The sequence below is a fragment of the Arachis stenosperma genome, chromosome 9 (genome assembly GCF_014773155.1).
Source record: "Arachis stenosperma cultivar V10309 chromosome 9, arast.V10309.gnm1.PFL2, whole genome shotgun sequence".
Classification (NCBI taxonomy): Eukaryota; Viridiplantae; Streptophyta; class Magnoliopsida; order Fabales; family Fabaceae; genus Arachis; species Arachis stenosperma.
The window spans coordinates 49,579,739-49,604,623 of NC_080385.1; the positions used below are offsets into that span (position 1 = coordinate 49,579,739).

General features: G+C 37.4%; 1 non-coding gene across 1 annotated transcript; it reads right to left on the reverse strand.

The window, feature by feature from the left end:
* Nucleotides 1–23,380: 23,380 nt before the first annotated feature.
* Nucleotides 23,381–23,488, reverse strand: LOC130952523 (small nucleolar RNA R71). The gene has a single exon (XR_009074702.1). It is a non-coding gene; the product is annotated as a small nucleolar RNA R71 (small nucleolar RNA).
* Between the last annotated feature and the right edge of the window lie 1,397 nt (nt 23,489–24,885).

The window sequence follows — 24,885 nt, forward strand, 5'->3', positions numbered from 1 at the left end:
TATACACTTTCTTTACAACTCCGCATAGCTGACCAGCAAGTGCACTGAGTCGTCCAAGTAATACCTTACGTGAGTAAGGGTCGATTCCATGGAGATTGTCGGCTTGAAACAAGCTATGGTCATCTTGTAGATCTCAGTCAGGCAGATTCAAATGGTTATGGGATTTTGATAATTAAAAGATAGATAAAACATAAAATAGGTTAGAGATACTTATGTAATTCATTGGTAGGAACTTCAGATAAGCGTATGGAGATGCTTTGCTCCTTTTGAATCTCTGCTTTCCTACTGCTTTCATCCAGTGATGCGTACTCCTTTCCATGGCAAGCTGTATGTTGGGGGATCACCATTGTCAACGGCTACCGTCCGTCCTCTCAGTGAAAATGGTCCGGCTACGGGATACGTAGGGCTAATCATCTGTCGGTTCTCACTTGTGTTGGAATAAGATCCAATGATCCTTTTGTGCACTGTCACTGCGCCCAGCACTCGTGAGTTTGAAGCTCGTCACAGTCATCCTATCCCAGATCCTACTCGAAATACCACAGACAAGGTTTAGACTTTCCGGATCTCAAGAATGCTGCCAGTTGATTCTAACTTATACCACGAAGACTCTGATCTCACGGAATGGAAGGCTCTGTTGTCAGGAGAAACAACCATGCGTCGTGGACCAGGAGGCCAAGAGATATACATTCAAGCTTATTTTCAGGTATGATGGTTTCAGTGGCTAAGAGAAGGGGGGGTTGAATCTTAGCCCCTTTTTGCTTGCTAACACTTGCTGGACTTTAGATGAGACTTTTCTGTTTTATCTCGTCCCTAGTCACGAGACATTTTCATTTTGTCTCGTCACTTGGCATGAGACATTTTTGATGTTGCATCTTGAACAATAAAAACAGAGGTGAAGTAGGAGAGAGATAGAGAAGATAACACCCAGATATATCCTGGTTCAGCTGCTAAGTGCAGTGCAGCCTACATCCAGTCTCCATCACAATAATGATGGAATTTCACTATAATCATCAAGATTACAACTTGTAAAGTGCTAACCCAACTTACAAGGGGATTCCCACAGAATCATGAAACACAACACAGATGTACAAAGGAACTCTAAGACATCTATGGCTTTTTCTTTTAATTTTGCACTCTCTGCCTTTTTTCGCTCTATGGCTTTTTCATACAAACCTCACTGTTTGCCTTTTTCCATGAGACTCAAGACATGACAAAATTAAACAGAAAAATACTAAACAGAAAACTTTGAAGGAGAAGAACATATGTTAGCTCAGGTAGCTCTGAGAACCCTGTGCCTTGCACTCTCACACTGTCTCCTTGCTCCAAACAGTGGCTGTTCTCTCTTTTTAAAGAAGAGGGAAGCCTCCACACTTGAAGCCAATACGCAAACCAACTTCTTCCTCCTTCAAGAAACAGAACTGGTTCGGCCACATAGAGAGAGAAGAGATAACCATGTAAAACCCAACATGCAATTACCTCTAGTCCTTTCTTGATCATCACTCTTCATCAATCCGAGCTCTCCATTCTTGGCTTGCTCTCCAAGATGGATTTCTGGCCCTTGATGCTTCATGATGATGATGACTTCATCTGCTTCAATCTCTGCCTCTACCATCACTTCGCCACTCTAGCTACTCCCTGTGGTGGTTGAGCAGAATCAAAGACAAGCCATGCTTCAAGAATCTCCCTTGCTGGCCGAATCTTCATCTTCCTTTTTTGAGCATGAAGAAGCCAAGATCTCATCACAAAATCTTACCACAAGTGATGCAAATCTTAGCCACAGCATACTTTTCTTTTTCTTTTTCGTGCCATCATCATGATGGTCTTGTAGCTTGTTCTCCCTTCCTTTCGGTAGCTTACATTTGCTTCCATGGCTACCAATATTTTTTGTGTAATAACCGAAGAGAGAATGAGATGAGAGAGAGGAAAGAGAAGTTAATAATTAATGGAACAAAGATAGAGAATAAAGTAAATCAATTTCCCTTTCTCTTTACTGGAAAGCGTGTAGCTTTAGTGCTTGTAGTCAAATCAATGACACTCATATTCTCTCTCATGTTTCCAATGCTATCAAATTAAATTTGGAATCCATTCAAAAAGGAGAGATGGGATCCGTTGGGAAGCATGAAACAAATATTAACATTGGCTTTCCTGATGGACTTAGGATTCGGATCATGCATGGAAACATTCATCAAAATTTAAATTGGGCTTTGTTGCAATAAAGCTTAATCTGACCCAATAAAATTTTGATTCAATCAAATTAATTGGGCTTATGATAATGTTTGAGTTTTGGCCCAATTAATTTATTTTCCATTCAGCCATAAGAAACTAACTCATATTAATGCTGAATATTTTAATCATTGGGCTAGCAACATTTCCTTTTAATTCGGCCCAATATATAAAACCTGCAACAAAATTATTAATCTATATATTAAATAAAGGTCAAATTAATAATTTTGTAATTAATTATTTTAATAATGTTTAGTCATCACAAATATTAATTTAGAGTTTTCCAAACTCATCAATCTCCCCCTTGATGACAAACATTATTAAAATTGAAATGGAAAGAAATTTAGAGATTGAGTAAAGAATACTCCCTTTGAGTTTGAATTTCTCCCCCTTTCAAAATGTCACATGGCTCCCCCTTAATGTATGCTATTTTACCAAGGGAAGCATAAACCTGTAACATTTTAATCAAGCTTCAAAATAACAATGTTATTTAGCATATTTATTCATAATGCTAAATGCTTGATTTATGAGCAGATTTGAATGATATACAAAACTCATTTGTTATCAGTAATCTGATTTTCTGCTCAAACTCAAAATAATCAATAATAATCAATCAAAAAATTATCTTTGAAGAAAGTCTTGCTGTTCAAATTGTTTAAAATATTTTCCAACAAATCAGAGCAACTTAGTTATGGTAGGAGAAATATTTTTAATCATGGTATGATCATTCCAAACCCAGCAACTTTCATCATTAAAAAAAACTAAAGGAACTGCCAAAAATAACTTATTCAGCAAACAAGTTTTCCAAGATGAATCAAGATATTCCTATTCCAATAGCATCAAACATATTCATCAAGATAAATCATTTGCTTCCTCACAAGTGTGCATGTTATCAACCAGGCAGCCACAAATACATCACAGATGCATCACAAGTATTGTTTCAACACAGTAAATATTTTACCAAGATAAAATTAAATTTCAAACTTCAAAGCTTCAATCATCAACTCAAAACAGCAAGCATCAATCAGATGCGTTATTAACATCAAACATATAACAAAATATTGAAACTTCTTCCAAACAAGGATTTCATCCCTGTTTTGTTAAATTCACTTTTCAGCACTTCCTTTCTCAATTTCAATTTTCAGCACCATTTCTCTCCATTTTGGCATCAAGGGGCACTGCAAAATAAATGAATACAACATACAAAAGGCAGAATATTTGTTTTTCACCAAAACATAATGGTCCAGTCAGCACACATGCATTTGAGCACATGACAATCAAAGCTCAACTCAAAATCAATCTACTAACACAAAGTGCTCAAAACAGAGCCAGATCAGAGCATAAAATAGAGCAAAACAGGTCTGCAAAATAATGCAACATAACAGTTTCAATTCAGCCTCCTTCTCTTTTTTTTTTTTCATCAAGGAGGGACCCTGCAAAAAATGAGGAAAAAATAATGCAGTACATACTAATTCAAGACAAGTGAAAATAGTTCCTAAGGGATGAGAAAAGGATAAAGATTTGATTTGACAACTTCCAAAAAAAATGAGGAACGGATCAGAGTGATGTCAAAGAGATTTGGTGGGGCCCAAAATAATTAACTTCAGTTCAGTCTCCCCCTGTATCATGGCCCGTTCAACACATCCTGAAATTTGTCTCCTGCTTTCCTACGAGACAAAACCAAACAGAATCAAAAAGTTCACAAATTTTCAACAGAACTTAATTCTATCATTCCCAAACTGTTTCTTAAGGTGCAGAATCTGTCTTCACATAAGGGCTTAGTGAAAATATCCGCAAGTTGATCTTCGGATTTTACAAATTGAATATCAATAGTTCCCTTTTGCACATGTTCTCTAATGAAATGATATTTAATTTCAATGTGCTTTGTTCTTGAGTGCAAAACAGGATTTTTTGAAATATTTATTGCACTCATGTTATCACAAAATAAGGGTATGCTATTGATCTTTAATTTGTAATCTTCCAATTGAGTTTTTAACCAAATTAATTGCGAACAACAAGCAGATGCGGATATATATTCAGCTTCAGCTGTGGATAGAGCCACTGTGGCTTGTTTCTTGCTTGACCACATGTTGAGTGAGCTTCCAAGGAAGCAACACATGCCCGAAGTGCTCCTTCTATCCACTCGATCTCCCGCATAATCTGCATCACAAAACCCTACTGCACAAAAATCATCAGATTTTGGATACCATAAGCCATAATCACATGTTCCCTTAATGTACCTAATGATGCGTTTAACAGCTGTTAAATGGGATTCTTTTGGGTGAGATTGAAATCTTGAACATACACCCACACTTTGAACAATATCTGGTCTAGAGGATGTAAGATACATTAGTGAACCAATCATTCCTCTATACCGTGTCTCATCCACATCTAGGCCATCATCATCCTTTTCAAGTTTAGTGTTAGGATGCATTGGTGTTCCCATTGGTTTGGAATTCTCTAAGCCAAATTTCTTTATCAATTCTTTTACATACTTGCCTTGGTGAATAAATGTACCACTAGGAGTTTGTTTAATTTGGAGGCCAAGAAAGAAAGTTAGCTCTCCCATTAAACTCATTTCAAACTCACTAGTCATGAGTTTTCCAAACTCTTCACACAAGGTTTCATTGGCCGATCCAAACACAATATCATCCACATAAACTTGAACAAGAAGGATATCATCATTAGAAACTTTAATGAACAAAGTAGTGTCGGTGGTTCCCCTTTGAAAATGATTTTCTAATAAGAAGGCACTAAGCCTTTCATACCAAGCTCTAGGAGCTTGTCTAAGGCCATAAAGAGCCTTTGAAAGTTTAAAAACATGATTAGGAAAATCTTTATGTTCAAAACCGGGGGGTTGAGCCACATACACTTCTCTATCAATGAAGCCATTAAGGAAAGCACATTTAACATCCATTTAAATCATTTTAAAACCCTTATGGGCAGCATAGGCAAGAAGCAACCTAATTGCTTCCATTCTAGCTACCGGAGCAAAAGACTCATCAAAATCTATTCCCTCTTCTTGATCGTAACCTTGGGCCACTAATCTAGCCTTGTTACGAACAACTTGTCCATCCTCACCAAGTTTATTTTTGAAAACCCACTTAGTACCCGTTACCTTCTTACCATCCGGATGAGGTACTAAATTCCAAACCTTATTCTTGTCAAATTGAGCAAGCTCCTCTTGCATGGCCTTGACCCATGATGGGTCTTCAAGAGCTTGTTTGACATTGTTGGGCTCCATTTGAGACAAGAGAGCAAAGTTGCTAGGTTCGGGTTGCCTTTTGGTGGAGGATCTTGTGGTTATACCTTGAGAGGGATCACCAATGATGAAATCATGAGGATAACCCCTCATGGACTTCCATTCTCTAGGCTTTCGGACAGGTGTTGAGCTTTGATGAACTTCTGATGGTCTCACTGTTTCAGTTTCTCGTGTCTGCTCAGGAGACAAAATGGAAGTTTCTCCTTCAATCTGACGAGATAAAACAGGGCTGACAGATTCTTCATTTTCCACAGTTTTGGAATTTCCTCTACTTGTTCCATCCTCTTCACAATCTGAATCATTTTCTTTTACAATACTGGGAATTAAGTTAGAATCACAAAAGGTAACATGTATGGATTCCTCTATGGTCCTATGCTCTTTGAGATAAACTCTATAGGCCTTGCTTGTGGTGGAATACCCAACAAACATTCCTTCATAGGATTTTGGATCAAATTTTCCAAGGTTTTCTTTATTGTTAAGTACAAAGCATTTACATCCAAAAACATGAAAATACTTAAGATTTGGAGGGGTTCCTTTCCATAGCTCATAAGGAGTTTTCTTTAACCCTTTTCTAATGATTGTTCTATTCAAAATATAACACGCTGTGTTTACAGCTTCAGCCCATAAAAATTTGGGAATTTCATTATCACATAGCATGGCCCTAGTCATTTCTTGAAGGCTTCGATTCCTTCTTTCAACCACCCCATTTTGTTGGGGGGTTCTAGGGCATGAAAAATTATGAGAAATCCCTAAGTCATCACAGAATTTTTCAAAATCTTGATTTTCAAATTCTCTTCCGTGATCACTTCTCAAATGGGCAATTTTCAAATCCTTTTCATTTTGAATTTTCTTGCAAAGGGTGGAGAAGGCATAAAATGCATCATTCTTATGAGCAAGGAAAAGTACCCAACCGAATCTAGAGTAATCATCAACCACCACAAGACCATAGTGTTTACCTCCTAAACTTTGAGTTCTAGTAGGACCAAAAAGATCAATATGTAACATTTCCAATGGCCTTTTGGTTGATATTCCATCTTTTGATTTAAAAGAGGATTTTACTTGTTTGCCCAATTGGCAAGCATCACAAGTAAGATCCTTATCAAACTTGATGTTTGGAATTCCTCTAACCAAATTCTTTTTAACTAGCTTAGAAATTTGGTACATGCTAGCATGACCCAACTTTCTATGCCAAAGCCATTTTTCAGATTCAAGAGAGGTAAAGCATGTTACATTTTGTTCCTTTAAATCCTCAAGAGTTAATCCATACACATTATTACATCTTTTAGCTTCAAAAAGAACATCCCCAGTTTTTTCACAAACTACTAAGCAAACAAGTTTCTTGAAAATAACTTCAAAACCCAAATCACACAATTGACTAACACTAAGCAAGTTATGTTTTAATCCATGTACAAGAAGGACATCATTTATACAAGATGAGAGATTTTTACCCACTTTCCCAACAGCTACTATTTTTCCTATTCCATCATCACCGAATGTGACAAATCCTCCATCATATTCATCAAGCTTTATGAAGAAGGCTGTCTTTCCAGTCATATGCCTAGAGCATCCGCTATCCATGTACCATGTGTTCTCTTTTCTTTTGGATGCTAGGCACACCTGCAAAACAATGCTTAAGAGACCTTAGGTATCCAAATCTTTTTGGATCCTTTAACGTTAAACCATCTTCTATGTCCTAAGCCATTGTAATCAAAAACAACTTTACAAACTTTGTCACCAATCATTCTCTCACCAAAGAAACATTGGATTGGAAAATGTCCATTTCGATTGCATAGTCTACAAAATCTTGGAGTTGCTGTTTTATTAAAGCAAGTTGGGTCTTGATACTTTGCATCATTTGAAGATGAAGCAATGTTTTCAAAATATGATTTTTCAGATTTATAAAAGCCCAACCCAGCTTTGTCATAAAGAGGTTTTTGACTAGCCAAGATTTGATTCAGATTTTCAGAACTTTGGGTGAACTTGGCTAAGTCTTCTTTAAGTCGGTTAACCTCTTTAAGCAACTCTTCATTTTGCTTAAAACAATTCACATATGCAAGGACTGAATGGTCACTTTCACAACTTTTAATTTGGGCTCTTAACTGCTTATTCTCTTCAATAAGATCACAAGCAGTTTCGGCCTCTCTCACTTTTTCTTTTAGAAAATTGTTTTCAGCTTGAAGAATGGTAACTTGTTGTTCAAGTTCTTGATTTTCCAGCAGAAAGCATCTTATTTTTTCAGAAAGGTGGTCTATCATAAGATGAAGATCTTCAGTGTCAGGGTTATGAAAGACTACCTGATGTACATGATCTGCCATAAGGCACTGTTGGGACTTGGTTTCTGACTTTTCATCATCATCATCATCTGAGTCATTTTCCAACTCTTCCCATGAAGCCATTAGTCCTTTCTTCTTTCCTTCTTTCGGCCTTTCTTCCTTCTTCAACTTGGGACAGTCAGATTTGAAATGCCCCATTTCCTTGAAATTGAAACAGGTTACCTTGCTAAGATCTTTCTTTGTCCTCCTGGAGCTGCCGCCTTTGCCTTTGAGCTTTGCCATTTTCCTGAATTTTTTTGCAAACAACACAAACTCATTTTCAAAAGAGTTATCACTGGATTCATCATCTAGAGGGTTAGTTACAGAAGAAAATGCAATTCCTTTCTTTTTTGAATCTTTTTTCAAATAGGAGTTTTCAAAAGCAAGTAAGTTTCCTCTCAAATCATCAAGTGTCATGGAATCCAAGTTACTACTATCAGAAATAATTAGGGCTTTTGTTTCCCACTCTTTTGTGAGACACCTCAACACTCTTCTCATTAGCACAGATTCTGAATGTGTGATTCCAAGAGCATCTAAGCCAATAGTGATGGCATTGAACCGTTCAAACAGTTCATCTATGGACTCTCCTTCCTTCATTGTAAACATTTCATATTCTCTGTTTAACATGTCAGTCCGAGTCTTTTTTACAATGGTAGTTCCTTCATGAGTGATTTGCAACTTGTCCCAGATTTTCTTTGCCATTGTGCATCGTGATACTCGTCGGTACTCCTCAAAGCTGATAGCACAATTGAGCAGATTGGTTGCCTTGGCATTTAACTCCACCTTCTTCCTATCTTCCTCGGTCCAGCTTGCTTCTGGTTTAAGAGAGGTTACTCCTTGAGCATTTGTGGTAGTAGGAAATTTAGGACCTTCCAAGATGATCTTCCAAAGTCTGTAATCTACAGCTTGTACAAATATCTTCATCCTCTCCTTCCAATAGGTATAATTTTTCCCATTGAAGAGAGGAGGTCTGTTGCTTGATTGTCCTTCGGTCAGATTATAAGACACCACATTTGCGCCACTGTTTTCCGCCATTAGGATCTTTACTCCAAGCTGCAAAGCTTGATCTCTTTGAGACCAAGCTCTGATACCAATTGATGGTTTCAGTGGCTAAGAGAAGGGGGGGTTGAATCTTAGCCTCTTTTTGCTTGCTGACACTTGCTGGACTTTAGATGAGACTTTTCTGTTTTATCTCGTCCCTAGTCACGAGACATTTTCATTTTGTCTCGTCACTTGGCATGAGACATTTTTGATGTTGCATCTTGAACAATAAAAACAGAGGTGAAGTAGGAGAGAGATAGAGAAGATAACACCCAGATATATCCTGGTTCAGCTGCTAAGTACAGTGCAGCCTACATCCAGTCTCCATCACAACAATGATGGAATTTCACTATAATCATCAAGATTACAACTTGTAAAGTGCTAACCCAACTTACAAGGGGATTCCCACAGAATCATGAAACACAACACAGATGTACAAAGGAACTCTAAGATATCTATGGCTTTTTCTTTTAATTTTGCACTCTCTGCCTTTTTCCGCTCTATGGCTTTTTCATACAAACCTCACTGTTTGCCTTTTTCCATGAGACTCAAGACATGACAAAATTAAACAGAAAAATACTAAATAGAAAACTTTGAAGGAGAAGAACATATGTTAGCTCAGGTAGCTCTGAGAACCCTGTGCCTTGCACTCTCACACTGTCTCCTTGCTCCAAACAGTGGCTGTTCTCTCTTTTTAAAGAAGAGGGAAGCCTCCACACTTGAAGCCAATACGCAAACCAACTTCTTCCTCCTTCAAGAAACAGAACCGGTTCGGCCACATAGAGAGAGAGAAGAGATAACCATGTAAAACCCAACATGCAATTACCTCTAGTCCTTTCTTGATCATCACTCTTCATCAATCCGAGCTCTCCATTCTTGGCTTGCTCTCCAAGATGGATTTCTGGCCCTTGATGCTTCATGATGATGATGACTTCATCTGCTTCAATCTCTGCCTCTACCATCACTTCGCCACTCTAGCTACTCCCTGTGGTGGTTGAGCAGAATCAAAGACAAGCCATGCTTCAAGAATCTCCCTTGCTGGCCGAATCTTCATCTTCCTTTTTTGAGCATGAAGAAGCCAAGATCTCATCACAAAATCTTACCATAAGTGATGCAAATCTTAGCCACAGCATACTTTTCTTTTTCTTTTTCGTGCCATCATCATGATGGTCTTGTAGCTTGTTCTCCCTTCCTTTCGGTAGCTTACATTTGCTTCCATGGCTACCAATATTTTTTGTGTAATAACCGAAGAGAGAATGAGATGAGAGAGAGGAAAGAGAAGTTAATAATTAATGGAACGAAGATAGAGAATAAAGTAAATCAATTTCCCTTTCTCTTTACTGGAAAGCGTGTAGCTTTAGTGCTTGTAGTCAAATCAATGACACTCATATTCTCTCTCATGTTTCCAATGCTATCAAATTAAATTTGGAATCCATTCAAAAAGGAGAGATGGGATCCGTTGGGAAGCATGAAACAAATATTAACATTGGCTTTCCTGATGGACTTAGGATTTGGATCATGCATGGAAACATTCATCAAAATTTAAATTGGGCTTTGTTGCAATAAAGCTTAATCTGACCCAATAAAATTTTGATTCAATCAAATTAATTGGGATTATGATAATGTTTGAGTTTTGGCCCAATTAATTTATTTTCCATTCAGCCATAAGAAACTAACTCATATTAATGCTGAATATTTTAATCATTGGGCTAGCAACATTTCCTTTTAATTCGGCCCAATATATAAAACCTGCAACAAAATTATTAATCAATATATTAAATAAAGGTCAAATTAATAATTTTGTAATTAATTATTTTAATAATGTTTAGTCATCACAAATATTAATTTAGAGTTTTCCAAACTCATCAAGGTGGAATGGAAGTGGTTGTCAAGCACGCGTTCATAAGTGAGAATGGTGATGAGTGTCACTTGATCATCACATTCATCATGTTGAAGTACGAATGAATATCTTAGAACAAGAATAGGCTTGAATTGAATAGAAAATAATAGTAATTGCGTTAATTCATGAGGAACAGCAGAGCTCCACACCTTAATCTATGAGGTGTAGAAACTCCACCGTTGAAAATACATAAGTGATGAAGGTCCAGGCATGGCCGAATGGCCAGCCCCCTAAACGTGATCAAGAGATCAGCAGTGATACAAAGATAGTCTAAAAAATGATCTAAAAATCTCCCGATATAAAATACAATAGTAAAGGATCCTATTTATAATGAACTAGTAACCCAGGGTTTATAGAAATAAGTAAATGATGCAGAAATCCACTTCCGGGGTCCACTTGGTATGTGCTTGCGCTGAGCGTTGAAGCTTTCATGTGCTTGGGCTTTTTTTGGAGTTAAACGCCAGCTCTGGTGCCAGTTTGGGCGTTTAGCTCTAGCTTTTATGGCAGTTCTGGCGTTTAACGCCAGAAAAGGGTAGAAAGTTGGCGTTAAAACACTAGTTTGCATTATCAAAATTCGGGCAAAGTATGGACTATTATATATTGCTGGAAAGCACAAGATGTCTACTTCCCAACGCAATTGAGAGCGCGCCGATTGGGCTTCTGTAGCTCCAGAAAATCCATTTTGAGTGTAGGGAGGTTAGAATCCAACAGCATCTGCAGTCCTTTTTCAGCCTCTAAATCAGATTTTTGCTCAAGTCCCTCAATTTCAGCCAGAAAATACATGAAATTATAGAAAAATACACAAACTCATAGTAAAGTCCAAAAATATAATTTTTTCATAAACCCTAATAATTATATACTAAAAACTATCTAAATCATATTAAAAACTACCTAAAAACAATGCCAAAAAGTGTATAAATTATCCGCTCATCACAACACTAAACTTAAATTATTGCTTGTCCCCAAGCAACTGAAAATAAAATAGAATAAAAAGAAGAGAATATACAATGAATTCCAAAATATCAATGAAGCTTAGCTCCAATTAGATGAGCGGGACTAGTAGCTTTTTGCTTTTGAACAGTTTTGGCATCTCACTTTATCCTTTGAAGTTCAGAATGATTGGCATCTCTAGGAATTCAGAATTAAAATAGTGTTATTGATTCTTCTAGTTCAGTATATTGATTCTTGAACACAGCTACTTTATGAGTCTTGGACGTGACCCTAAGCACTTTATTTTCCAGTATTATCACCGGATACATAAATGCCACAGACACATAACTGGTGAACCTTTTCAGATTGTGACTCAGCTTTGCTAAAGTCCCCAGTTAGAGGTTGATAAACCCCATTTTTAAGGTTTATTTTGTATTGAATTTAGAGTATTTTGATAACCTTTTCTCGCATTTAACCTATGAATTAGCATAGTTTTGTAATCTCTCCCGTATTTGTGCTTAAGTGTAAAAACATGCTTTTTAGGCCTTATTTTGATAATTTCTAATTCCTCTTTGATTCCATAAGATGCCTTGATGTGTTTGCTAGTAATTCCAGGATTGAAATAGGCTAGGAATGGATCAAAGGGAGCAAGGAAGGAAGCATACAAGTGGAGAGAAGCATGAAAAGTCAAAGAAGTGAAATCAGCCAAGCACGCGCACGCGCACAAGGCGCTCGCGCGCACATTGCAGAATCGGCCAGGGACGCGCACGCGTACCGTGCGTGCACGCGTCGCAACCCGCACATGACTTCATTAAAGCAACACGTGCCTGGCGATTTTGAGGGGTTTCTGAACCCATTCTGGCGCCAATTGCTGATAGAAAGGAATAAAAGGATCAAGGATTGAAGGGGGAAGACATTGAATTTAGTTATCAATGAATCTAGTTACCATTAGTCATAGCTTTAGTTTAGAGTAGTTTTAGAGAGAGAAGTTCTCACTTCTCTTTAGAATTAGGATTAGGTTTAGGTTAATCTCTTTTCTTAGATCTAGGTTTAATTCATGCTTTAATTCACTTCTCTTTTATCAAGACTTAATCTTCTCCTCTTCCTCTTTCTAGTTATGTGCTTTAATAATTGTAATTCTTCATTTTGTTTTGGATAGATTGTTGTTCCTTTGTTTTCTTTCAATAATGCAATTTGAGGTAATTCATGATAATTGTGATTTCCTTGATTGTTGTTGTTAATTCTTTGCAATAATTGTTGTTAGATTCTATTCTTGTTGTTTATTTACTATGCTTTCCTTTTACACCTTCCAAGTGTTTGATGAAATGCTTGGTTGGATTTTAGTGTAGGTTTTGTTCCTCTTGGCCTAGGTAGAGTAATTAGTGACTCTTGAGTTATCTAATTCCTTTGTTGATTGATAATTAGAAGTTGCAAATTGATTTGAATGCCTCTAAAGCTAGTCTTTCCTTTAGGAGTTGATTAGGATTTGAGGAATCAAATTGATTCATCCACTTGACTTTCCTCCATGGTTAGAGGTTAACTAAGTGGGAGCAATGGACAATTTGTCATCACAATTGAGGAGGATAACTAGGATAGGACTTCTAGTTCTCATATCTTGCCAAGAGCTTTGCTAATTGTTAGTTTATTTTCTTTGCCATTTATATTTCTTGTCCAAAATCTTAAAAACCCCAAATATAACTCACAACCAATAACAAGACACTTCATTATAATTCCTAGGGAGAACGACCCGAGGTCCAATACTTCGGTTTATAAATTTTAGGGGTTTGTACTAGTGACAAACAACTTTTGTATGAAAGGTTTATTGTTTGGTTTAGAAACTATACTTTACAACGAGATTTCATTAGTAAAACTCTAAACCGTCATAAATTCAATCATCAAAATGGTACCGTTGCCGGGGAATTGCAATGGTGTTATGTTATTGGTTATTGTATATATGTGAATATTGTGAATATGTTTGCTTTTGTTAGCTCTTACTAGTTTTAGGATTTAATTTCCTTACTCCTTATTTGATTTTTGTTTTTATTTTCTCTTGCTATCATGAATTATCACCTTAGCTATGAGTTTGGTTATCAACATGTTGTAGGAAATAAGGACTATAATGAAGATGTGTATCAAGGATGGGATAACCAAAGGTGGGAGGAGCCATATGCATATGATCAATCCTCTTGGCAACAACCTCCACCAATGCACTATGAAGAAGAGCCATTCTATGATGCATATCAATCCAATGGATATAGTGAATCACCTTGTGACTTTCAAGAACTACCACCATATGCCTATGAACCATATCCTCAACATAACTCTCAACCATACTCACAAGCCCCTTCTTACCAACCACCTTCATATGACCCTAATCCATATCTATCCTACCAACAACCATATGAGCCACATATAGAGCCACCACCACTCCAACATCAACATTTTCAAGAGCCACCCCCTTCATATTATTACCAAGATGAACCACCTCCAATAAATGAAAATTTTCAACCACAAGATGAATACTACTTTCCACCACAACCTCCTATGGAAGAATACTCATATCCAATGAACCAAGAGCCACATGATCCTAATCATATTATCCAAGAGGAACAAGAGTTAAGGGATCATCTCAAGGAAGCATTGGATCAATTTCAAGCAACCATGGAGTGTGTTGTGCAACAAGTGGAAAGAATGAAAAATATTGAACCACCACAACTCTACCAAGAAAAACCACCTTCCTATTATGAACCCTTCCCCCAATTAGATGAACCCTTCCACCCACCCCAATCTCTAATGGATGAAACCCTTGGTGTTCTTGTTCAAGGGCAAGAAGAGATGAAAAGGGATGTGCAAAATTTCATGGCCGCCTTGGATGTGGTAACAAATCAATTAGCATCCCAATGCTTGAACACTCAAGGAACTCCCATGGCTACATGTGGAGAATCAAATGAAGAACATAGCATGAAGGAGAGATTAGAAACCCCGGTGGGAAATGAGGGAAGTTGCTTTGTATTGGAACAATTGGAGGAAGCTTTAATTGTTGAAGACAAGGAAGAAGTGGTAGAAGACTTAGGAGATGCGGAGCCTCCATGGGAACATAGAGTTGAAGAAAACCCCTCCAAGATGATTGAAATTGATGCTAGGGAGGAAAGTGCACACCTTCCAAGGCATATTCCATATGAAGACTTGGATGGGATAGAGAAAGAATTGAGTTCCCTTGGTGATGAAGAGCAAGCATCAAGTCCTAGTGGTGAAGAATCCCTTGAGCATGAAGAACCTTCTCCGGTTGGATTTGAAAGCGTTGAGGAGGTAAATTTTTCTCACCCTCCCTATTATGATTTGAGTAAGGTAAAGGTTTAGATAAAGTTGTTGAACAAAGGATTGAGATTAAGAGATCTTGTGAAGAGGTGGAAGTCCTTAGAAATAGAAGGATGGGAGTGGAATACGCTTTGTCAAGATCGTTGGAAGCATCTTTGCCTAGGTTACTGGTGCACGAAATTGTGATCTCAACTTTTTATAACTCAAACAATCCCCGGTAATGCCTCCAAAAACTTGGTGCTCAATACCATGGTCTAAACACAACTTCGCACAACTAACCAGCAAGTGCACTGGGTCGTCCAAGTAATAAACCTTACGCGAGTAAGGGTCGATCCCACGGAGATTGTTGGTATGAAGCAAGCTATGGTTATCTTGTAAATCTCAGTCAGGCAGATTCAAATGGTTACGGATGATATATGAATAAAACATAAAGATCAAGATAGAGATACTTATGTAATTCATTGGTGGGAATTTCAGATAAGCGTATGAAGATGCTTTGTCCCTTCCGTCTCTCTGCTTTCCTAATGTCTTCATCCAATCCTTGACGTTAGGATTTTTGCCAGTAAAGGATTTCATAAAAACAGTCGCGTTGTAGATATAGTCTCTAAACCGACAAAAATCCCTTCGTACAAACGTTTTGGTTGTCACAAGTAACAAACCCCTTTAAAATTGATAACCGAGTATTTAAACCTCGGGTCGTCTTCTCAAGGAATTGCAGGGAGGTATGTTCTTATTATTGGCTATGAAAAAAGGTAAAATTGGGGTTTTGGAAGTAAGGTGGGAATATGTTATATGACAAGTAAAATAAAATAATAATAGCTGTAAAATAAACCTTTGGCAAGGTAAAAGAACTGGAGGTCCTTTCCTAGTTATCCTTATCAATTGTGATGAGAATTGGATTTTTTTCCCACTTTGTTAACCTCTAACTTATGAAGGTAAGTTAAGTGGATGAATTCCAATTTTCAATCAACAATGAGTTTGATAACTCTAGAGTCACCAATTATTTAACCAAAGCCAAAAGGAAAGAAAATTGAAACTGCTGGAATAAAAATGCCTTCAGATGGGAAGCAATAATCATGTAATTAAAAGAAAGCAATAATAACTGAAATATCTCAAATAATATTAATTCAAAGAAAATCATAACATGAAAGAGTTCATAAATTAATTGGAAAAATGAATAAAAATAAAGAATCTGGGATTGAGAGTCACTCCTAAAACTAAGAGAAGTCCTAAATCCTAATCCTAAGAGAGAGGAGAGAATCTCTCTCTCTAAAAACTACATCTACTCCTAAAATTGTGAATGTGAGAGCCTCCTCATGAATGAATGTATTCTCCCACTTTATAGCCTCTAATATGTATTTTTTGGGCCGCAAACTGGGTCAGAAATAGCCCAGAATTCGCTGGTCTCGAATTCAACCACGCTGGATTTCCGTCACAGCGACGCGGCCGCATGGAGCACGCGGTCGCGTCACCTAGCGTCAGGGAAACTATAGCATATTATATATCAAATCGAAGCCCTGGACGTTAGCTTTCCAACGCAACTAGAACCGCGTCGTTTGGACCTCTGTAGCTAAAATTATAGCTGTTTGAGTGTGAAGAGGTCAGGCTGGACAGCTTAGCAATTTCTCCAACTTCTTGTATTCCTTCCACTTTTGCATGCTTCCTTTCCATCCTCCAAGCCATTCCTGTCCTGTAATCTCTGAAATCACTTAACACACATATCAAGGCATCTAATGGTGATAAGAGAGGATTAATATTAGAAATTATAAGTCCAAAGAAGCATGTTTTCAATCAAAGCACATAATTAGGAAGGCAAATGTAAAACCATGCGAATAGTATGAATAAGTGGGTAAAGAGTTGATAAAAACCACTCAATTGAGTACAAGATAAACCATAAAATAGTTGTTTATCAACCTCCCCACACTTAAACAATAGCATGTCCTCATGCTAAGCTCAAGAGAAGCTATAAAGATGAAGAGGAATGGTAGAATGTATGAAATGCAACCTATCTATATAAATGCAACTACATGCAAAATATTTCTACCTACTTGATTAAAAATAAACAAATCTTTCAAGAACAAATATAAACTGGATTTCACTAATTCAAATCATAAAAATGAAGCACAAACAGACTTGTAAGAAGAAAATAGCTTATGAAAGCAGGGAACAAGGAATTGAGCATCGAACCCTTACTGGTAGTGTATACACTCTAATCACTCAGGTGTTTAAGGTTCGATCTCTCAATTCTCTACTAACCTTGCTTTCTAAGGCTTGCTCTTCATCTAACAATCAACATAAATTTAATGCACAAATACACAAATCAAGAGGTCTTTTAAGGGTTGTAATGAGGTTAGGGTCAAGGTAGGATTGTATTTGGTCAAGTGGACTAAAATCTGAATCCTTAATTAACTTAAACTTTCCACCTAACTTTAGACAATCCATGTAATCACAATACAAACCTAACTGTCCATTAACTATGTTTTTCACATATTCATACATTCTAATTTCAAGTACAACTCATATGCATTGCTTTCACCACTTACTTTGGGGCATTTTGTCCCCTTTTATTATTTGCTCTTTTTCTTTTCTTTTTCTCCTTTATTTTTCTTTTTTTTTTCTTTTTTTTTCTCAATGCATATGATTAAAGTATTGAATGCATGAACATATTCTCAACATCCTTTCACATTTTCAGAAAATTCTAACATACTCAATTCTCAAACCAATTGTTTCCAAACCCACTTTTCTCACACTTAATTTATGAGCACTCTCACTAGTCTAAGCTAACTAAGGATTCAAATTAAGGACATTATTGTTTTCTGCTTAGAGTTAATGATGTGCTAAAGTAAAGAACAAAGGGGTAAAATAGGCTCAAATTGGTTTGCAAAGGATAATGAAAGGTAAGGCCATGTGGGTATGTAAGCTAAGTGAAACAAAGACCTCAATCATATAAGTGCATGCATACATCAAATTATGGAAATATAGAATTAAGCAAGACAAAGATCACAATTTTAGAGAGAAAAATACACACTAAAACAAAATTTTTGGTTGATAAAATACAACCAATTCAAATAGGCTCAAAAATCTCATAGGTTTTGTGTGTTCGAGTTCTAAACCATGTTCCAGTATAATATCTCTTCAAACAAGTGTAACATTAAATTTTATTCGAATTAGTGAAATTTTCTAAAAGGTTTCTTGAAAAAGAAAATATTACTTTAACCAAGTGGTAAAATATGCACAAAAATCAAACAAACATGCAAATGCAACAATGAACAAACAAATAAAATAAAATATTGGTGTTGAGTCAAGAAGTAACTAACCCATGGAGATTGGTGTAACACCCTACCATACAGAGTCTTATGCTTAAGTCATAATTCAGAGATGGCAAGGTATTACGACCTCTAAAATAAAAATTTAGTACGTATAGTAGAATGAAGGATTGATTATAACTAGGAGCCTTTGTAGAAAAAGGGGTGAACAAAAACCGCAACTCAAAAGCGCATCACTCCGATCGATAACGTAACGAACAAGGATAACCAACGCGAGATTATATATATACAAAGGAGTGTCAAAAACAGGAATATCAAGACTCAAAATCCGGCTGCGAAGATAACCGATCCGAGCATAGCAATATATACATATGATAAAATAAGGAAAACCCCAAAGGAAACCCAAAGGGACACAAATACATAAAACCTATTCTCCAAAATCTCCCATAAGAGGAATCATCACAGTTTGTATTATTTAATGGAGATAAAAGTATCTAAGCAAAACATATAAACCAAAAACATAGTCCCCAAGAACAAGGAATCTTCGCAATTCTAGAACTCTCCAGCATGCCTCAGCAGGAAACCGTACGTCCTGCATCTGAAAACCACAAAATCCGCATGGGTGAGAACCAGAGGTCCCCAGCATGGTAACAGCTTCCACATATATAATACATAATAATAGAGGAAAGCCAAAGGCAATCCTAGAACTTCCTCCAGATAATATCAAAGCTTATAAACAAGCTAAACCATATAAGGGCATCTAACTAAAGATTCTTCAATCTAACTAATACTTCCCTTTCCAATTCCTTCTCACCTCCCAACCACCAGCAGGAGTATAATATAGCAAACACAGTTATATCAGACAAAGAATATACAAATAGGAGCAGTTAAGACATTTAGACAATTAGCAAGTAATATGTAGTCAAATAGGCAATCTCAAACAATTCACATAGTATGCATATGATGAATGCCTGTCCCTAGTGGCCGATGATATCATCTTGTCGGTTATAGAGCCAACCCGACAAGTCCTGGTCGCCATTGGACTGTCCTCTGTCGCGCATCCCAACTCGAGTTTTACTCGTTATAAACTTGATCATAAACATGATCCATATCCATCACCCTCACTGGTGAATATTTCGGGGGCGAGCTCATCCGGGTCTTTCACAGTGCCCGGCCACACTTACGACATAGGGTCAACAGAGTATCAAGTCTCAACCTGGAGCACGTGGTGGCTAGCCACTGCTACTACCCAGGGAAACTCGTATCTCTGATAGTGGAAGTGCAATTCACAATTATCAATAATTCAGCATCAACATGCATGAATTCTCATCCATGGATCAACATCCATATCAGCCATCCGGCTCACGGTTCAGTCCAGAACCAGCCAATATTCATAGCATACTGATGAGCGGATAATTTATACGCTTTTTGGCATTGTTTTTAGTATCATTTAGTTAGTTTTTATTATATTTTTATTAGTTTTTAGTTAAAATTCACTTTTCTGGACTTTACTATGAGTTTGTGTGTTTTTCTGTGATTTCAGGTATTTTCTAGCTGAAATTGAGGGATCTGAGCAAAAATCTGATCCAGAGACTGAAAAGGACTGCAGATGCTGTTGGATTCTGACCTCCCTGCACTCGAAGTGGATTTTCTGGAGCTACAGAAGCCCAATTGGCGCATTCTCAACGGCGTTGGAAAGTAGACATCCTGGGCTTTCCTGCAATATATGATAGTCCATACTTTGCCCAAGATTTGATGGCCCAAACCGGCGTTCAAATTCACCTCAAGAAATTCCAGCGTTAAACGCCGGAACTGGCACCTAAATGGGAGTTAAACGCCCAAACTGGCATAAAAGCTGGCGTTTAACTCCAAGAAGAGTCTCTACACGAAAATGCTTCATTGCTCAGCCCAAGCACACACCAAGTGGGCCCGGAAGTAGATTTTTATGTCATTTACTCATCTTTGTACACCTTAGGCTACTAGTTTTCTATAAGTAGGACCTTTTGCTATTGTATTTTCATCTAAGAATCTTGGTAGCTATCTTTGAGTTTCATGCTATCTTAGATCATTGGGAGGCTGGCCTCACGGCCATGCCTAGACCTTGTTCTTATGTATTTTCAACGGTGGAGTTTCTACACACCATAGATTAAGGTGTGGAGCTCTGCTGTACCTCGAGTATTAATGCAATTACTATTGTTCTTCTATTCAATTCCGCTTGTTCTTTGTCCAAGATATCACTTGTTCTTCAACTTGATGAAGGTGATGATTGTCACACTAATCACCATTCTCACCTATGAACAAGGTGACTGACAACCATTCTTGTTCTACAAGCATCTGAGGCTTAGTGAATATCTCTTGGATTCTTTAACCGGAATCTTCGTGGTATAGGCAAGAATTGATGGCGGCATTCAAGAGAATCCGGAAGGTCTAACCTTGTCTGTGGTATTCTGAGTAGGATTCAATGATTGAATGACTGTGATGTGCTTCAAACTCCTAGCAGGCGGGGCGTTAGTGACAGACGCAAAAGGATCAATGGATTTTATTCCGGCCTGACCGAGAACCGACAGCTGAATTCCGCTATGCTGTGACAGAGCATATGCTATCATTTTCACTGAGAGGATGGGAGGTAGCCATTGACAACGGTGAAACCCTACATGAGCTTGCCATGGAAAGGAGTAGGAAGGATTGGATGAAGACAGTAGGAAAGCAGAGAGACGGAAGGGAAAGCATCTTCATTCGCTTGTCTGAAGCTCTCACCAATGATATACATAAGTACCTCTATCTTTATCTTTATGCTTTATTCGTTTATCACTATACACATTTGAGTTTGCCTGACTGAGATTTACAAGGTGACCATAGCTTGCTTCATAGCAACAATCTCCGTGGGATCGACCCTTACTCACGTAAGGTTTATTACTTGGACGACCCAGTGCACTTGCTAGTTAGTTGTGCAAAGTTGTGTTGATGCCATGGTATTGAGCACCAAGTCTTTGGAGCCATTACCGGGGATTATTTGAATATGGACAAAGTAGTGATCACAATTTCGTGCACCAAGTTTTTGGCGCCGTTGCCGGGGATTGTTCGAGTATGGACAACTGACGGTTCATCTTGTTGCTTAGATTAGGTATTTTTTTTTCAGAGTTCTTTAAGGATGAATTCTAGTGTTTCAAGGTGATGTTCTTAACATCACCAAAGCTGATTGATTTTCATCAATTTAGCTCTTGAATGCAATGTCCTGCTGAAGCTTGGCCGGCCATGTCTAATTCCTTTAGACTAAAGCCTTAGACTAACATTGCATGATTCCTGGAATTCTCATTAAGAATTTTGATACCTTTATTTTCCTTTTCACTTAATTTTCGAAAAAAGCCAAAAAAATTACAAAATCATAAAAACCAAAAATATTTGATGTTTCTTGCTTAAGTCTAGTGTCTCATCTTAAGTTTGGTGTTAATTGCATGCATTCATTCATGTGTCTTAAGAATCTTCAAGTAATTCTTGATGATTTCTTACTCTAATCTTTGAATTCTTTTGACTTGAGTGTTTTGTTGTTTCTCATATATACAAACTGCTAAGTTTGGTGTCTTGCATGCATTGTTATTTGATTTTAGTTGCATTTTGATTATTCCTCATTATTAAAAATCCAAAAATATTTTCAATTTGTGTCTTTTCAAGTCAATAATACAGAGAATTGAAGATTCAGAACATACTGCAGAGGAATCACACAGAAAAAGCTGGGCATTCAAAAATGCCCAGTGAAGAAGACAGACTGGCGTTTAAACGCCAGCCAGGGTGCCTGGTTGGGCATTTAACACCCAAGAAGGTAGCATTTTGGGCGTTAAACGCCAGAATGGATACCATTCTGGGCGTTTAACGCCAGGATGACACAAGGGGGAAGATTTTGTTTTTCAAATCAATTTTTTTTCAAGTTTTCAAAGTTTTTCAAAATCAAATCTTTTTCAAATCAAATCTTTTCAATCAAATGTTTTCAAAATCAATTTCTTTCCTTTTTCAAAGATACTTACTAACAATTAATGATTTGATTGAACATTTCAAGTATGTTGCCTTTTCTGTTGAGGAAGGTTTAATGTTTGAATCATATCTTTTCTTGTTAGGCAAGTCATTAATTTTTAAAATCAAATCTTTTTTAAAATTGTTTTCAAATCATATCTTTTAAAATTGTTTTCAAATCATATCTTCTCAATCACATCTTTTTAAAACCAATCATATCTTTTTAATCACATCTTTTTCAAAATAGTTTTCAATCAAATCTTTTTAATTTCTAATCTCAAAATCTTTTTCAAAAATCACTTTGCTTCTTTTCCACTTTTGTTTTCGAAAATCAATTAGTGTTTTTCAAAATGTTTTCAAAATCTTTTACTTAATTTTCGAAAATTACTTCCCTTCTTCTCACATCCTTCTATTTATGAACTAACTCTATTCCTTAATGCAAAATTCGAACTCCATCTTCTTTGATAAGTTCGAATTTTCTACTTCTGTCTTCTACTTTTCTTTTCCTCTGACACCTCAAAGAATCTCTATACTGTGACATAGAGGATTCCATATTTTCTTGTTCTCTTCTCTTTCATATGAGCAGGAACAAAGACAAAGGCATTCTTGTTGAAGCTGACCCTGAACCTGAAAGGACCTTGAAGCGAAAGCTAAGAGAAGCTAAGGCACAACCCTCTGTAGAGGACCTAACAGAAATCTTCAAAGAAGAAGAACCCATGGCAGCCGAAAATAACAACAATGCCACAATGCAAGGAAGGTGCTGGGTGACTTTACTGCACCTACTCCCGACTTCTATGGGAGAAGCATCTCTATCCCTGTCATTGGAGCAAACAACTTTGAGCTTAAGCCTCAATTAGTTTCTCTAATGCAACAGAATTGCAAGTTCCATGGACTTCCAATGGAAGATCCTCATCAGTTTTTAGCTGAGTTCTTGCAAATCTGTGACACAGTCAAGACTAATGGGGTTGACCCTGAGGTCTACAGACTGATGCTATTCCCTTTTGCTGTAAGAGACAGAGCTAGAATATGGTTGGACTCACAACCTAAAGAAAGCCTGGACTCTTGGGAAAAGCTAGTCAATGCCTTCTTGGCAAAGTTCTTTCCACCTCAAAAATTGAGTAAGCTTAGAGTGGAAGTCCAAACCTTCAGACAGAAGGATGGTGAGTCCCTCTATGAAGCTTGGGAAAGATACAAACAATTGATCAGAAAATGTCCTTCAGACATGCTTTCTGAATGGAGCATCATAGGTATTTTCTATGATGGTCTCTCTGAACTATCCAAGATGTCTTTGGATAGCTCTGCTGGAGGATCTCTTCATCTGAAGAAGACGCCTACAGAAGCTCAAGAGCTCATTGAAATGGTTGCAAATAACCAATTCATGTACACTTCTGAAAGGAATCCTGTGAACAATGGGACTTGTCAGAAGAAAGGAGTTCTTGAGATTGATACTCTGAATGCCATATTGGCTCAGAACAAAATATTGACTCAACAAGTCAATTTGATTTCTCAAAGTCTGTCTGGGATGCAAAATGCACCAAGCAGTACTAAGGATGCTTCATCTGAAAAAGAAGCTTATGATCCTGAGAACCCTTTAATGGAAGAGGTGAATTACCTAGGAGAACCCTATGGAAACACCTATAATTCTTCATGGAGAAATCAACCAAATTTCTCATGGAAGAATCAAGAGAGACCTCAACAAGGTTTCAACAATAATGGTGGAAGAAACAGGTTTAGCAATGGCAAACCTTTTCCATCATCTTCTCAGCAACAGACAGAGAATGCTAAACAGAACCCCTCTGACTTAGCAACCATGGTCTCTGATCTAATCAAAACCACTCAAAGTTTCATGACTGAAACAAGGTCCTCCATTAGGAATTTGGAGGCACAAGTGGGACAGCTGAGCAAGAAAATTACTGAACTCCCTCCTAGTACTCTTCCAAGCAATACAGAAGAAAATCCAAAAGGAGAGTGCAAGGCCATAAACATGGCCGAATCTGGAGAGGAAAGAGAGGAAGTGAACGCCACTGAGGAAGACCTCAATGGGCATGCACTAGCCTCCACTGAGTTCCCTAATGAGGAACCATGGGAATCTGAGGCTCAAAATGAGACCATAGAGATTCCATTGGACTTACTTCTGCCTTTCATGAGCTTTGATGAGTATTCTTCCTCTGAAGAGGATGAGTATGTCACTGAAGAGCAAGTTGCTAAATATCTTGGAGCAATCATGAAGCTTAATGACAAGCTATTTGGAAATGAGTCTTGGGAGAATGAACCTCCCTTGCTCACCAAAGAACTGGATGACTTGTCAAGGCAGAAATTACCTCAAAAGAAACAAGATCCTGGGAAGTTTTCAATACCTTGTACCATAGGTACCATGACCTTCAAGAAGGCTCTGTGTGACTTAGGGTCAAGTGTAAACCTCATGCCTCTCTCTGTAATGGAGAAGCTAGGGATCTTTGAGATACAAGCTGCAAGAATCTCACTAGAGATGGCAGACAACTCAAGAAAATAAGCTCATGGACTTGTAGAGAATGTTTTGGTAAAAGTTGAAGACCATTACATCCCTACTGATTTCATAGTCCTAGAGACCGGGAAGTGCATGGATGAATCTATCATCCTTGGCAG